This window comes from Lepus europaeus, chromosome 20, assembly GCF_033115175.1.
Source record: "Lepus europaeus isolate LE1 chromosome 20, mLepTim1.pri, whole genome shotgun sequence".
In the NCBI taxonomy this organism is placed as follows: domain Eukaryota; kingdom Metazoa; phylum Chordata; class Mammalia; order Lagomorpha; family Leporidae; genus Lepus; species Lepus europaeus.
In genome coordinates this window covers 55848928-55860237 of record NC_084846.1, presented here as the reverse complement: position 1 = coordinate 55860237, position 11310 = coordinate 55848928, and positions in this window count along the sequence as shown.

Below are 11310 nucleotides of genomic sequence, written 5' to 3'. Positions count from 1 at the left end.
ACAGCTGGAGCTGGACAGATCTGAAGCCAGGAGCCAGGAGCTTCTTCCAGGTGTCCCACGCGGGTGCAGGGGCCCAAGTACTAGGGCCATCTTCCACTGCTTTCCCAGGTGCATTAGCAGGGAGCTGGATGGGAAGTGGAACAGCCGAGACTCAAACCTGCATCCGTATGGGATGCAGTGCTATAGACGGCCTCTTAACCTGCTATGCCACAGCGCTAGCCTCGCAGTTTTTTTCCCAACAGAAACCTTACTGCTCAGGAGGGATGTGGAATGAGATATTCCAAATTCTGAAAGAAAAAAAAAAATACCAGAATACTATACCCAGCAAAGCTTCCTTCACAAATGAAGGATAAATAAATATTTTTCAAATGAAGCAAAAACTTGGGGGATTCATCAACGCCGGACCAGCCTTACAAAAGATGCTTAAGGGAGTCTCTGATAAAGAAGCAAAAGAAATATAACTGCCATTGTGAAAATAGACAACCCACAGTGAAAAGGATAAATGCTGTTTAAAATAAGTAGCAGAAATGTTTTTAAGTGACAGAACTAAGTACTGATCAATGGAAACCCTGAATGTAAATTAACTGAATTACCCAATTAAAAGATGTAGGCTGGCTGACTGGGTTTTAAAAGAAGACAATATGGTACCTACAAGAAGCTCATGTCATCAGTAAAGACATTCAGACTGAAAATGAAAGAATGGGAAAAGACATTGCATGCTAACAGATACCAAAAGTAAACAGGAGTATAAGACAAAAAAGTATAAAAGTAGACTTTATGACAAAAACTATAAAATAGAGACAAGAAAGTCAATATTTAATAATCAAGAGTTTATCTCACAAGAAGATATGTATTTTTTAAAGCTTTTATTTAATTAATACCACTTTCATAGGTACAACTTTAGGAATATAGTGGTAGTTTTTCCCTCCATACCCATCCTCCCACCCTCACTCCTATCCACCTCCTACTCCCTCTCCCATCCTATTTTTTTTTAAGATTCACTTTAATTGACTTTATATACAGAAGACCAACTCTATACTAAGTGAAGATTTCAACCGTTTGCACCCACACAGACACACAAAGTATAAAGTACTGTTTGAGAACAAGTTTTGCAGTTAATTCTCATAGTAGCATTCATTAAGGACAGAGGTCCTACAATGGGTAGTAAGTGCACAATGACTTCTGCTGTTAATTTAACAATTAACACTCTTATTTTTGATGTCAGTGATCACCCGAAGCTCTTGCCATGAGCTGCCAAGGCTACGGAAGCCTTTTGTGGCCACAAAGAACATGCACTCTTTGCGTCAGCACATGGAACATTTTATAGGATCGATCATATCTGGGGCCACAAAACAAGTCTCAAAAAAGTAAAAAATGTATCATGAATTTTTAAAAATATTTATTTATTTATTTATTTATTTGAAAAAGTTACAAAGAGAGGGCAGGGTCAGAGAGAAAGAGAGAACTTCCATCAGCTGGTTCACTTCCCAGATGGCTGCAATGGCCAGCACTGGATCCGGCCAAGCCAGGAGCTTCATCTGGGTCTCCACATGGGTGGAAGGGTCCTAAGCACTTGCTTTCCCCAGGCAATTAACAGGGAGCCGATCAAATGTGGAGCAGCAGGGACATGAACCAGTGCCCATATGGGATACCAATGACACATGTGGTGGCTTTACCCTCTGTGCCACAAAACTAGCCTCAAAATAATATCATGATTTTTTATTACCACAATGGAATAAAAATAGAAATCTACAAGAAAACAAATGTTAAGACTTTTACAAATACATAGCAACTGAACAACATGTTTCTGAATGAACCATGTGTCACTGAATAAATCAAAATGGAAATTAAAAATGCCTTGAACAAATGAAAATGGAGACTCAACATACCATCATTTCTGGGACACAACAAAAGCAGTAGTAAGAGAGCAGTTTACACAGTCAGTGCTTACATAAAAAAAAAGTCAAATCAGAAATAAGCAATCTAATAAGGCACCTCAAGGACATGGCAAAGGAAGAACAAAATACATCCAAAGTTAGTGAAAGGAAAGAAGAAACAAAGATGAGAGCAAAGATGAAATCGACTATTTGCTTTTAATTTCAATGCAGAGGCCAGTGTTGCAGTGCAGCGGGTAAAGCTGTGCCTGTGACACCAGCATTCAAGTACTAGTTCTCGTCCCAGATGCTCCACTTCCAGTCTAGCGCCCTGCTAAAGCACCAGGCAGACAGTGGAAGATGACCCAGGTAACCGGCCCTGCCATCAGACCCAGATAGAGTTCCAGGGTCCAGGCCTAAGCCTGGCCCAGCCCTGGCTTCTCTGGACATCTGGGGGTGAACCAGTGGATGGAATCTCTCTCTCTCTCTCTCTCTCTCTCTCTCTGTGCCTCTCTCCTTCCCTCCCTCTCTGCCTCCTTGCTCTCTCTTGTAACTTTACCTTTCAAATAAATCTTAAAAATTTCAATGAAGAGCTGTTTGTAAAGAAAGATAAACAAAATTGATCAACCTTTAGACAGACTAAGAAAAAAGAGAGAAGACTCAAATAAATAAGATCAGAAATGAGAAAGGATATATCAAAACTGATACCGGAGAAATACAAAGGATCACTAGAGACTATTATAAGCAACTATATGCCAAAAAACTTAGGAAAACCTGTAAGTCATGATAAGTTTCTTCATACTTACAGCTTACCAAATTGGAACCATGAACACATAGCAAACATGAGCGGAAAAATAATGAGTGACAAGATCGAATCTATTAATCAAGTCTCCCAACAAAGAAAAGTGTAGGACCAGATGGCTTCCCTGCTGAATCCCATTAGACTTTTAAGGAAGAATTAATAGAAATTATTTCCCAACTATTTCTGAAAATTAAAAGGGAGGTATCCCTTCCAAGCTTATTCTATGAGACTAGCATTACCTGACTCCAAATCAGACAAGGGCACAACAAACAAAAAGAAAAGAAGAAAACTACTACGATGTCTCTGACAAACAGAGATACAAGACTTCTCAACAAAATAGTAACAAAAAATTTGAAGAAGCCTTTTAAAAGTTCATGGAAATGCATACTATGAAAAAATTATGCATCATTTCAAATATTTGTGCACCAGAATAAACTTGTTCTTTAATTTCACTGTTCCACAAATATTGGAAGTACCCTTGTATACCTTCACTTGTTTTCGTTTCTATTTTTTAATTTAACATATTTAACATGTTCTGGAGGTCTTTTGTATCAGCATATAGAGAGCTACCTATATTTTTAATTGCTACCTAGTAACATAATACAGACATATAATTGATTTAACCATCCTTTTCCAAGGATACTTAATTTGCTTTACTTTCTTGCTTTCACAAATGATGCTGCAATGATCATCTTTTTTAAAAGATTATTTACTGGGGCCGGCGCTGTGGTGTAGTGGGTAAAGCTGCCGCCTCCAGCACCAGCATCCCATTTAGGCGCCAGCTCAAGTCCTGGCTGTTTTGCTTCTGGTCCAGCTCTCTGCTATGGCCTGGGAAAGCAATGGAGAATGGCCACAGTCCTCGGGCCCCTGCACTGGCATGGGAGACCTGGAGAAAGCTCCTCGCTCCTGGCTTCAGATCAGTGCAGCTCAGCCATTGCAGCCAATTAGGGAGTGAACAGCTGATGGAAGACCTTTCTTTCTCTCTGCCTCTCCTTCTCTCTGTGTAACTCTGACTTTCAAATAAATAAATCAATATTTTTAAAAAATAAATATTTTTAAAAAACTTCTTTGCATTAGATTTTATCAGTCTTCACATTTTGCAGATCTGGGCCACTGTTGTTTTCATGTGAATATTCCTGACTCGTGATAAAGTGTAGCAGCTTTTCATATGCCTTGACCCTTGAATTTCTTTTGTGATTGGCAGAGAATAATCTAGATTCACTCTTCTGTTGGATTGACATTTCTGATTGGTTTGTGGTCTCTTTAATATTGTTGCATTCTTCTGTGAGAACTTTACAGTTTTTGCTTGTTCTATGGGTGCCACATATTCCCCCATCTGTCACATGTCCTCATGCTTCCTCCCCGTTCGTTCTACTTTATCAAGTTGCTTCATCCGCCTCCTGGTTTCCTAGCTCACCACCCAGCGCTGCCCGTGGATAAATGCTGCCCGTGTGTCACACATACACGGATGTTTTTGAAATAGGAATGATCTCTGCTGGTGGACTGTGCCAAAGTTGAATAGATCAAAACGTTGTCTGACTCTGGAGGAGAGCGTTTTTTAGTTTGCTCTGTTTTTAATCTAGGAATGGTGTGATAATAGCAAGGGTGCCTGCTTTAAAAAGGATTCACAGATTCTGTAAACTCAGTGACCTGAGAAGCTGCAAGATTGATTCAGAATGATGAATTTTTTATCGTTCTACATAACCTTCTGTGCTGAACAAAGTGATGTTTGGTCAAGCACTTGGCCAATGTATATACTCAGGGCCAGCCCTGTTCTGTTCTTACCTTATTGTGTTCTCACTAAGCCAAAATTTTTTTTGGAAGAGTTACTTACTCATTTGAGAGGCAGAGTTACACAGAGAGAGTGGGAGAGACACAGAGAGAGGTCTTCCACCCACTGTTTCACTCCCCAAATGACCTAAATGGGCACAACAGCTGGAGCTAGCTGGGCTGGTCAAAGCCAGGAGCCAGGAGCCTCTTTCGGGTCTCCCACATGGGTGCAGGCTCAAGCACTTGAGCCATCTTCCACTGTTTTCCCAGGCCATAACTGGAGAGTTGGATTGGAAGAGGAGCAGCCAGGACACAAACCAGCACCCATATGGGATGCCAGCACCGCAGGCAGAGGCTTAACCTTCTATGCTATGGTGGTGGACCCTAAGCCAACAATTTTAAAAGGAAATTTCTAGGGACCCAGGGAGTCCAGCACATTTAAAACCCAATATGTGATTGAAAAGATCAAAGTTAGTGTTACTGTTACCGGAGAAAGCAAGGGTTCTTGTCTTCGCGCAAGAAAGAATTCAGGCATGAGACAGAGTAGTGGAAAGCAACATAGCAAGGTTTATTAGGGCAGGGACATCCGTAAGAACGGATGGGCGCCTCTCCAGACAGAACCAGAGAGTGCCCAGTCCGACACTGGGCACTTTTTTTTTTTTTTTTTTTTTTTGAATGTTCATTTGTTCTTTTATTCGGAGGGCAGAGAGACAAATCTGGCTGCTGGCTCCCTCCCCCCACCAGTCAGGGCTGGGCCAGGCTAAATAAAGCCTGGAGCCTCAGACTCCATGTGGGTCCCTGTGTGGGTGGCAGGGGCCCAGGCACTCCCATACAGGGTGTGGGTCCCCCGAGCAGCGTCCGAAACCCACTCGGAAAGGCAGGCGAGAGCTGGTGCCGCAGGAACATTGTCAGTTATGAGGAGTGTCACTCCAACGAGGACTGGCTCGGGATCCCCACGCGAGGCTCGTGGGCGCTGTCTACGCGAGACCTGGGAAGCCCCGCTCACAGAAGTGCTCTCACACCAGCTGGCAAATTCTAATATTAGTTATTAATTACTTTCATACACTATGGCAAAAGGGTAGACCCTGCCTCCCCCCAGGCCCAGCCCGGTGTAGCCCCTGGGGTCAGCCCCCTGCCGGTCTGGTGCCACCAATGGAGGAGGCCGATTCCGGGGAAACCCGCTGCCCCGCTGGGAGGGGCTCTTGGCCACGAGGGCGGCCAGAGAGGTCAAGTCTCAAGGTGCAGGGGCAGGGACTTCACAGGAAGAACAGAAACTCGGCAGTGAAAGCCACAAAGGGGGAAGAAGCCAGCGGTTAACGTCACGGCCACGTGGGGCTCTGCCCCTCTCCCTAGAGTGGGGGTGTCTGCGGCCGCCAGCGAGGTTACATGGTTGAGTGGAGAGAATACACCTGGGCAGGCCAGGCGGGCGGCCCAGCAGAGAGGCAGAGGGCTGAGCGCGCAGTCCGGTTGAGGCAAGGGGAGGTGGGGTCGGTTTAAGGGGGTGGGTCCTGTCTTCCCACCTCTTCTCCTCCTGGAACAAAGGACTTTTTGGATGTAAATACTAAACATTCCTTTCTGAGTTTTCCCCTGAAGTTATCAGACAGGAGGAAGCCTGGCTGGTGTCACCCTAGTTAGAGGAAGGATGGGCAGGACCCCCTGGATGACCAAATGGGGCAGGATGTTTGAAGTGCAGATACTGGGCTGCACCTGGACAGTTATTGGGATGACTTTGAGATGCAGATGCTGGACCTGGATGTCAATTCCTTAGGCCTTTGTCACACACACATAAGCTCATTTCTGACTTCCTACCTAACATTATTATTGGATTCTGGGTGCTAAGCTTCCCACTGAATCCTAGCAACAATTTCATAAGGTGGCTATTGTTACCCATTATACAGATGAGAAAACTGAGGCTCACAGAGCTGGGCAACTTATCCACTAAATGATAGATGTAGGTCTCACTAAATGATAGAACCTAAATTTGAACCTCAGAAGCCACTGATCTACAACTATGCTAGGTATCACATACTTGGTTGAATATGTAGCAGTTCTTTATAGTCTTGGTTTCTCTGATGGTTATCTGTGGATGGGTACTTCTAAAATAGGAAACGCATTTGAAAAGCAGCTAGCTCCATTTCTCTGTAATCTATTTACCCCATGGTTTGCTAAATAAATGTTTTATCCAGAGATAATAAATACAGAAATGTCATTATAGCTCTTATCTGGTTTATCTCCAGTTCTGGATTTGTGGACTCCAAATTAATGCGTCTGTTAGTTCTTTTGTTCCTGGTTTCTCTTGGACATGCCCACAGGAAGTGAAAGACAGCAATCAACTGCAAGTGAGGCCGAGACAGTGGACTGCTCGCCGCCAGAGGCCACATTTACAGCCTGTTCCGGAGCCCTGGAGGGGCCCAGGGCTGCAGGCAGAGCCCAGGGCTGGTCCTGCCCTGGAGTCTGCTGCCCTGCTGGGCTCCCAGACCTGCCCACTGCCTTCGCTTACCTCACTAAATCCATCTCCACAACAGCCTCTTTAGTCAACTTTCCTTGCTGGGGTCTTCCCAGGAGAAATGAACCACTTTACCGCCAGGAAACGTATAGGCCACATTTTTATAAAGTCACGAAAAAGCATGCATGTGCATGTGTGTGTGTGTATTCTTTTAAATTCTGAGAGGCACCTGATTAGAAGAGGTGTAGACTCCTAGTTTGTGTGTGCTTCTTTTAAATCCAATTTCTGACAGTCCTAACAGCTTCCTTTTTTTTTTTTTTTTTTTTTTTTTTTTTTGACAGGCAGAGTGGACAGTGAGAGAGAGAGAGACAGAGAGAAAGGTCTGCCTTTGCCGTTGGTTCACGCCCCCAATGGCCACTGTGGCCTGTGCACTGCGCTGATCTGAAGCCAGGAGCCAGGTGCTTCTCCTGGTCTCCCATGGGGTACAGGGCCCAAGCACTTGGGCCACCCTCCACTGCACTCCAGGGCCACAGCAGAGAGCTGGCCTGGAAGAGGGGCAACTGGGACAGGATCTGGTGCCCTGACTGGGACTAGAACCCGGTGTGCCAGCGCCACAGGCGGAGGATTAGCCTAGTGAGCCGCAGCACCAGCCTCAGCTTCCTTTCAAAATGACTACAGTAACCCACTCCCTAAAGTTCCTGATGCACGAGGCGGACACAGGTTGGCCACCGGAATCCTTCCTCTGTGGAGCAGTCACTGAGAACAGCCCTGGTCCGGCCCCGGCCATTGCCCCATGGACAGATGGGTCCTTCCGTGGCTTTGGGGCCAATCTGCGGGGTCCTCCCTGGGGCTCCTTTAAGAAGCAGCAGGAACTTCTAGCTGTTGCTTCTGTAGGTCATTCTACAGGATCTGAAGTCGGTTTACCAGCGGCCATATTTTCTCGCTACACAAGGGAGGCTGGAATACCAAATGAGGCCAGAACACAGGGGGAGGCGGAGGCGGCAGAGAGCTCTCGGAGGACATCCCCTGAGCCTCTGCGTGCAGCTGCCTGTTGGGCCAGCTCCACCTGTGCCTTCCTGGGGGTGTGAACCAAAGCGTCCCTCCCGGCTTAGTCTGGTCTCTTCCCAGCTCCGCCACTCTGACTAAGGATTCTGAGTGAGGCTTTCTTCCCTGTGTATTTCAAACACCTCTACCCTCAGCCCTTTTACAAAACAGAATTATTCTATACATATTGCTTTATGATTGGCTTTTCCATGGAATGCGTCATTGGCACTGTTCCAGTGCGTACATTTAGACCAACCTTCTTTTTACAACAGCAGACCTGGCGTGAGAACACATCGTTCCTCTGGTTATTTTTAAACTAGCATTGGTGAGTGGACATTTTGTTGCTTTCTCAGTGTTTGACATTACAACTCAGTCTGCAATGTACATCTCTTAAAAATATCCTTAGGGCTTTGGACAACCATTTTTATAAGATGAATTCAAGGCAATGGCATTCCTGATCGACAATTTTACAAAATTTTTCATCAAAGTTGCCAAATCACACTTGAAGACAGTGTACCAATTCCAGGCTCACAGCACAGCACAGCGTAGACTAAAGGGCTTTTCTCCCAACACCCTAACCAAGGGGTGGAATGTTATTACACTTTTTAAGTTTTTTATAACCTGGGAGGTAAATGCGTATCTCATATTGTTCAGGTGTGATTCTTTCATTTTAGTGAAATTGAGAATCTTTGCTTCTGTGTAATGGCTGAGTGTACTTATTTATCTGTGACCTGTTCGTCCATACCTCTTGCCCATCTTCTGCTGGGTGTTTTATGCTTTTCCTGGTGATTCATTAATATGTTATATATTTAGTGTCTAAGTACACTACTTGTCACATAGTTGCCATTCCCCTCCCCCCCAGTCTGTTTCATTTAAAGAAGTTCCTGAGGGGTCAGGTACACATGACCAAGGTTAACAGTAAGCAACTCCTAGGTTATGAACTCCACAACACATGGTGGATGATAAGAAAGGGAAGAGACCCCAGGAGCAGAGTTACACAAGAAACCGAGGTGTTGGAGATGCTTGGCTGCAGGTTGAATAACAACAGATGTGAGAGAGTTTAGAGTAAGTATGAGGTCATCGGGATGCTGTCCTGGGGAAGAAGAGAGCCACGTGATGTGATTGCAGAGGGAGAGGAAGAACCACTAGGCACGTGCCATCTGAAAAGTTTCTTCCCACTATGACCCAGGCGCCACAGGAGTGAAGACACAGACCGGTTTCGGAAGAGATCCTTCTTCTAGCTGTCGAGGTGTGCGGTCCTGCTAAACCTGAGTGTCTTAGTAAGGAGCAACTGATCAAGTAGATGATAAGTAGATAAAGTAGCCTTTATCTGGAGAGGAGACGAAGAGATGTCTGCTGCACTGGATCCAGAATCAAATCCAAACATCACAAGAGCTGTATAACATTGATGGTGAAGGTTGAAAATTGAATGCTCTGAAGATGATTTCTGAATGAAGGGATACTTCAAAAAAATTGCTTTCCCCTTAATTTCATGTTTTCCTGTATCTGATATTAAGTGCCTGTGACATAGCTATTTCAAGACTTTTTAAAAAAGAGGCTCAGAATTTATTTACTTTTAAATATTATTTTATTTGAAAGGCAGAGCTACAGAGAGAGAGAGAGAGAGAGAGAGAGAGCGAGAGAGTGACTTCCATCCGCTGGTTCACTCCCAAGATGCAACAGCCGGAGCTGGGTCAATCTGAAGACAGGAGCCAGAAGCTTCCTCCAGGTCTCCCATATGGTTGCAGGGGCCGGAAGACTTGGACCATCTTCCATTGCTTTTCCCATACCAGAAAGCTGGATCAGAAGTAGAGCAGCTGGGACAGGAACCAGTGTCCATATGGAATGACAGCACGGCAGGCGGGGGTCTCACCCACTATGCCATAGCACTGGCCCAGAGGTTCATAATTTAAAACATGGATTTACTTAGTATGTCTAGCATTATGGAATGACACAATGCTTAAAAAGTTATTTAAAAAGTGTTCTTAAATCATTTAAATTCTTATTCCAATAGGGTCATAGTCAAAGTGGAAGTTCTCTCCTCCCTTCAGAGAAAGGTACAGAGAAAGGTACCTCCTTCTTTGATGGCCCCGTTCTTTCCACTGGGATCTCACTAACAGAGATCTTTCATTTAGGTCTTCTTTTTTTTTTTTTCTTTTCCAGGGTGTCTTGGCTTTCCATGCCTACAATACTCTCATGGGCTCTTCAGCCAGATCCTAATGCCTTAAGGGCTGATTCTGAGGCCAGAGTGCTATTTAGGACATCTGCTATTCTATGAGTCTGCTGTGTATCCCGCTTCCCATGTTAGATCGTTCTCTCCCTTTTTGATTCTATTTGTTAGTATTAGCAGACACTTGTCTTGTTTGTGTGATTCCTTTGACTCTTAGACCTATCAGAGTCATCAATTGTGAACTGAAATTGATCACCTGGAGTAGTGAGATGGCATTGGTACATGCCACCTTGATGGAATTGTATTGGAATCCCCTGGCACATTTCTAACTCCACCATTTGAGGCAAGTCCAATTGAGCATGTCCCAAATTGTACATCTCCTCCCTCTCTGTTTCCTACTCTTATATTTAACAGGGATCATTTTTCAGTTAAAATTTAAACACCTAAGAATAATTGTGTGTTAATTACAGAGTTCAACCACTAGTACTAGAACAACAACAACAAAATACTAAAAAGGATGAAGTATTACACTGTACATCAAGAGTCAGGACAAGAGCTGATAAAAGTCGGCGAACCCTAAAGTCTTCCATAGCCTTGGCAACTCATGACTAGAGCCTAGGGAGATTATTGACGCCATAAACAAGAGTGTAAATTGTTAAGTCAACAACAGGAGTCACTGTGTACTTACATCTCATGTGGGATCTGTCCTTAATGTGTTGTCTAATGTGCAGTGATGCTATAACTAGTACTGAAAGAGTATTTTTACACTTTGTGTTTCTGTGTGGGTGCAAACTGATGAAATCTTTACTTAGTATATACAGAATCGATCTTTTGTATATAAAGATAATTGAAAATGAAAAAAAAACTGGTGTTAATTTGGAAGTTGCATAGAAAATTAATTTTTTAAAAATATCATGTAGGATCTCTGTCATTAATGTGCTATACACTGTTATTTAATGCTATAACTAGTACTCCAACGGTATCTTTTCACTTTGTGTTGTTATGTGGGGGCAAACTGTTGAAATCTTTGCTTAATATATACTGAACTGATCTTCTGTATATAAAGAGAATTGAAAATGAATCTTGATGTGAATGGAAGGGGAGAGGGAGCGGGAAAGGGGAGGGTTGTGGGTGGGAGGGAAGTTATGGGTGGGGAAGCCATTGTAATCCATAAGCTGTACTTTGGAAATTTATATTCATTAAA